This window comes from Paroedura picta, chromosome 2 (assembly GCF_049243985.1).
Source record: "Paroedura picta isolate Pp20150507F chromosome 2, Ppicta_v3.0, whole genome shotgun sequence".
Taxonomy (NCBI): Eukaryota; Metazoa; Chordata; class Lepidosauria; order Squamata; family Gekkonidae; genus Paroedura; species Paroedura picta.
Genome location: NC_135370.1, coordinates 101752601 through 101758600, shown reverse-complemented (window position 1 = coordinate 101758600; position 6000 = coordinate 101752601).

The window sequence follows — 6000 nt, the reverse complement described above, 5'->3', positions numbered from 1 at the left end:
AGGTCTAGTCTGTAAGGGCATGGGGTTGAATGTGTGTGGTGTGGGAGGTTGTGGTGGCGTGGTGACAAATGAGGGTGTGGGTGTGGAGAAATGGGTGTCAAGAACCTGTGGTGTGGAATGTTCATTCAGTATGGGAGAGGACTGACCTTTGGGAATTGTGGCATAGTAGTTACAGATGAGCTTTCCAGAGCCATGTCTTCAGATATGTGAAGGAGAAATCAGATTGGAGACTCTTCTTAGGGGGAGATTACGTGGCAACCAATTCCTCCCAGTTCTGCATTCAACATCATTTTCCTTCATGGCCCTAATACTCATGGGGTATTCACAGTATACAGGGTTCCACCCTGCTTCTTCTGTCTCCATATTTTTAATGTTCATAAAATATTATGTGCCCAATTGCTTCTTTAATGGTTGCTCCTTAGAAGAAGAAGAGCTGGAGTTTTGTACCCTGCTGTTTACTACCCAAAAAGTCTCAAAGTGGTTTACAAACACCTTTTCCCTTCATCTCCTCACAATAGACAACCTGTGAGGAATGTGGAGCTGTGAGAGGTCTGAGAGAACTGGGAATGGGCCGCAGCGACCCGGCAGGCTTCAGCAGTTTCCAATCGCCTTCCCTTCCTCTCCCCAAAGCAGACTCTCCATGAGGGTGGTGGGGTAGAGAGCCTCACTTTCACTTGGAAGATGGCAACCCTAAGAGGAGGTCCCTCTGTGCACAGCAGTCTTGACCTTAGTCAGGTTTATGCACACTTAAGTAGTGTGGAATTCCAGAAGATGAACCTACACCAATCTGGCAACCTTACCTCCTCTCTGCAATGTTTTCTTGACCTAAAATGGGTCAGGGGGTGCTACGTAGCTGTGGGGGCATTACACACTTTTGAGGCCCCATTTTCAGACTTCAAGGAATATGTTCAGACCTGGGACAGCCAACCTCCAGGGTTGGAATTGCTGCTCATCTCCAGACTATACTGACCAGCTCTGCAGGCAAAAATGGGTACTTTGGAAGGGTGACTGTGTAGCATTGTATCCCGCTGTTTAGGGATGCCACCCTCCAGGTGGGGTCCAATAATCCCCTGGAAGTACAGCTCATCTCTAGGCAGTTAGGCTCAAGGGAAAGCTCTCTCCCCTCACATGCATCCCTTCAAAAGGAATGCACGTGGCACCAGAATCCACTTGGTTGCTTGGCTGGTGAGGTCTGCCCTTCTGAAGCCTGAGACCTACTGCTGGAAACTGCAGTCCCTGTTGTTGTCTGCAAGGCCAAGCATTTTCTTTTAAGTGGTTGTTATAAAACAAACAAAATGTAACAAATCCTTAGTGGACATGTAGTAGCCTCATATTTGGTTTGTGTTACTGATTTAAGTCATGAAGTGTTGAAGAATTTTGGAAAATGCTAATGTTTGCTCACTACTTTGTGATGGCTTAGTTGGCACTTTTAAAAGGCATTTCACTGCTGCATCAAATAAAATAACACATTTATATGAGAAAAGAAATATTTAAAACTCGTATTTTCCTTGTTATTTCATTGCATTGTGTATAGTATCATTACAATTTGCAGTAATGTTCTTTTGTATGTTGTATATGAACATGTATTTATGTTTTTTGTCAGCATGACATCTTTCATTAATAGTGCTTAAAATACAGAGACATGACTTTTTAGTGCTCATAGCAAATGATAAATATTCTTCTAGCATGAATAATTATAGGCATTTGTGGATTTATATTTGAATTGTGAAAGTGTAACCTAGAATAATAGAATCATAGAATAATGGAGTGGGAAAGGACCTTATGGGTCATCTAGTCCAACCCCCTGCACTATGCAGGACACTCACATCCCAGTCGCTCATCTACTGTAACCTGCCACCCCTTTGCCTTCACAGGATCAGCTTCCCCGTCAGATGGCTATCTAGCCTCTGTTTAAAAATTTCCAAAGATGGAGAACCCACCACCTCCCGAGGAATCCTGTTCCACTGAGAAACCGCTCTAACTGTCAGGAACTTCTTCCGGATGTTTAGATGGAATTTCTTTTGAATTAATTTCATCCCATTCGTTCTGGTCTGTCCCTCTGGGGAGAGAACAATTCTGCTCCATCCTCCATATGGCACTCTTTTAAATACTTGAAGATGGTTATTAGATCCCCTCTCTAGGCTAAACAGACCAAGCTCCCCCAACCTTTCTTCATACGTCGTAGACATATGTCTGGGTCTCCAAACCCCTCACCATCTTTGTTGCCCTCCTCTGGACACGTCCCAGTTTGTCAACATCCCTCTTCAACTGAGGTGCCCAAAAATGAACACAGTACTCCAAGTGAGGCCGAACCAGAGTAAAGCAGTACCATCACTTCCCGTGATGTGGACATGATACTCTGTTTGATACAGCCCAGAATCCCATTTGCCTTTTTAGCCACTGAGTCACACTGCTGACTCATGTTCAATGTATGGTCTACTAAGGCTCCTAGATCTTTTTTGCACATGCTACTGCCAAGACAAGTGTCCCCCATCTTATATTGGTGTATTTGGTTTTTCTTACCTAAATGCAGAACTTTACATTTGTCCCTATTGAACTTCATTTTATTCAGTTTAGCCCACTTCTAGAGCCTATCAAGATCATCCTGTATTCTGTTGCTGTCTTCAGTTGTGTTTACTACCCCTCACAGTTTAGTATTTTCTGCAAATTTAATAAGTATCCCCTCTAACCCCTCATCCAAATAATTTATAAAAATGTTGAATAACACAGGCCCCAGGACAGATCCTTGGGGTACTCCACTTGTCATTCTTTTCCAAGAAGATGCTGAACCATTAACAAGTACCCGTTGGGTACAATTTGTCAACCAGTTATTGATCCACCTGATAGAATTGGATCCATACCACATTTTACCAACTTGTGAATAAGAATATCATGTGGAACCTTATCAAAAGCTTTACTGAAATCCAGATAAACTATGTCCATGGCATTCCCCTGATGCAGCAAGGTAGTCACTTTCTCGAAAAAAGAGATAAGGTTGGTCTGACATGACTTGGTCTTGAGAAACCCATGCCGAGTCTTAGAATACAGCTTCTACAATGTGTGATATAATTAGTAAAATAAGAACTTTTGCTATTGTAGGTTAACATAAACAATGATACTACAAGAGTGTGTTCTGATTCTGAAAAAATGTTGTCACCCTCTACATTTTTGAGGTTTGCTGTTTATCAGGAAGAGGCAATCTGCTATAGGAATATCTCTGTGAATATTTCTGTTTGTATGGTATGAGCTTCTCTCTTCAAGTTCCATTTTTAAGTCTGATGTGAACTTTGATTTTATCAAAATTATTACTATCTGAAGTACTAGTCTTCCAGTGGTCATACAACTAACATCAAGATTTTTTCGATGCAACTAATATTATTAGACAGTATCTCCTGGAATTTGAATGTCTGTGTCAGTTACATCTAGTTACCATATATATATATATATATATATATTTGAAACTACAGAATCTCTCCAAGAAACAAATTCTACAGCAGAATCAGAATCACAAAGACCTGGAAAAGACCCCGAAGGGCCATCCAGTCCAGCAACAAGATGATCCTCTAAAGAAACTTTTGGTTATGGAAATTACATGTCTTCCAACCTGTAGCTAATTCAGCTTCTACTGATTCTTTATCTAGTTGCAACTAATGTTTGGAACTGAAGTGTTTGGTCACTGTAAAATTTATTTTTCTTTGTATTTTACAAATAGTTAAATGGTTGCCAAAAATTTGCCTTGCTCCTATCCAAAAGGCTTACATTGTAAACTAAATTAATGATACTCTGCCATCCTGGAAGGAATGATCCCTAATTTCAGTACTTGCTGCAGATTTTTCTGTGTTATTGTGTGAAAATTGAGGGGTGGGGGGTTTGCAATAAAATATAAAACTATTTCTAAATCCTAAAACTTTTGAATTAACTTGACTTTAATAGCACAATACCTCTGAAAAGAATAATAAACATATGTCAGATGGCTACTTTAATTGCTTGCATCCCTGAAACTAATTTACATCCTCAGTTTATAAACTAAATGCAGGAAGCTTTGAGGTTTTTAGCACGCTAACCCAGTAAACATTCGTCTATAGCTGTGTGTTCTTTCTAAAACCCTTGTTTTGAAAACAAAGCAGCATAAATGGCTCTTAGTGGGCTCTTGTTTTCATTTCTAATGGATGATAAAACTCCTCAAGAGCTATTTTCTGACTTAGTAAATGTTTACCAAGCTTCCAGGCAATCTAGAAGAAGAAGAAGAAGAAGAGTTGGTTCTTATATGCCGCTTTTCCCTACCTATCTATAAATGTATACACATGAACATGGTTACTCATTAGCTTTCTTTAGAAAATGAGGGGTAATAATCATTTCGCAAACTGCTATGCCTGAACGGAACTAGACTAACAAAGGAACCTTTATAGGATTTTATTAGATTTCTCAAGATTCACTGGCATTCGCTGGCAGGGGCTCCTGGGAACTGTAGTCCATGGACATCTGGAGGGCCGCAGTTTGACTACCCCTGGTCTAATCTATATATTTTTTACAATTGTTAAATTGATTATTGGAAGCAGATGCATTTATGTAAATAGACCTTTGGGTAGGATCATGGCATGCTGAGTAACATAACATGCATGTTTTAGAAGATGAGAGGTATGTGATAGGAAGTGGTAGGGGTTATAAGGGCAGTTTGACGCATGTTTCAATGACTGGACTTTGTGCTACATAGACTGTGCAGTATTAATAACTGTAGGCACTAGGCAGTGTAACTTGGATCTAGAAAAATGAAAGGTTGTTTCTGTTTGAACATAGAAGATTTTTCTGAATCACCCTTTTGGAAATATAGCCTTTCTGTTCCCCAAAAGCTCCATCAAAGTTGAAAGCCTTCTAGAAAAGGGTAAAGGTATCCCAGCAGCCGGCTCAAGGTTGACTCAGCCTTCCATCCTTCCGAGGTTGGTAAAATGAGTACCCAGCTTGCTGGGGGGTAACCGGTAATGACTGCGGAAGGCACTGGCAAACCACCCCGTATTGAGTCTGCCATGAAAACGCTAGAGGGCGTCACCCCAAGGGTCAGACATGACCTGGTGCTTGCACAGGGGATAGCTTTACCTTTACCTTTTAAAGAAATACACATGGCTTGGTTGTTTATTCCCTCCAGCAGTGTGGCCAGACAGAGCAGTATTTTAAGTGAGAAGGGGCTTTTATGTGACCTCTCTGTCAGCCAACTGTTTGGCAGAAGGAGAAAGCTTCCCCCCCCCCTCAAAGCAAAGCATAAGTATGCCCACAGACTCTTCTGCGTTGCTCTCAGAAACACCTCTCTCGCCTCAGTCAAGGTCTGATAGAAGTTCCTTCACAGTAGCCATGAAGGGAGGACGGAGGGTGCACACTCACCAGCCACCTGCCAGCTCCACCTGTGGTCTGAGGCAAAATGAGGGAAGTTGTTGGATGCGACAGTTAGGACAGCCCCGGGGCAAAAAAATATTTTTGATGATGGAAGCTGTGGTCATGAACATAATAAGAGATTTGATGGTGAGTTTCGGGTGGTCTGATGCAAAACCCTGATGAGGGTCCGTGCTTTGGAACCATGTTTCTGCTCTGTGATTTTCGTGGTGTATGCTGTGAAGCTTGTGCAGTACATTTGGCCTCAACCAGGGCCAGGACTTTGTGATCCTGGCCCCTACTGAAATGAGCTCCCAGATGAGCTGAGGGCCCTGATGGAGCTGTTGCAGCTCTGCAGGGTCTGCAAGACAGAGTTCTTCTACCAGGTATTTGGTTGGGGCTAGGGCTTGGAACAGCAGTTCTCAACCTTCCTACTGCGGCGACCCCAGCAGCGGCCCACGAAGGTGCACGGGTGACACGGACGCAGGCCTCCACCGGCCGCCGCCACCACTACTCGCCTCTGCCTCAAGCTGCCACAACCGCGGCAGCCAGCAACCTGGCAACACTGCAGAAGGGGCCAAGAAACCCCAAATGGGGTTGGGACCCCAAGGTTGAGAACCACTGGCTTAGATGATG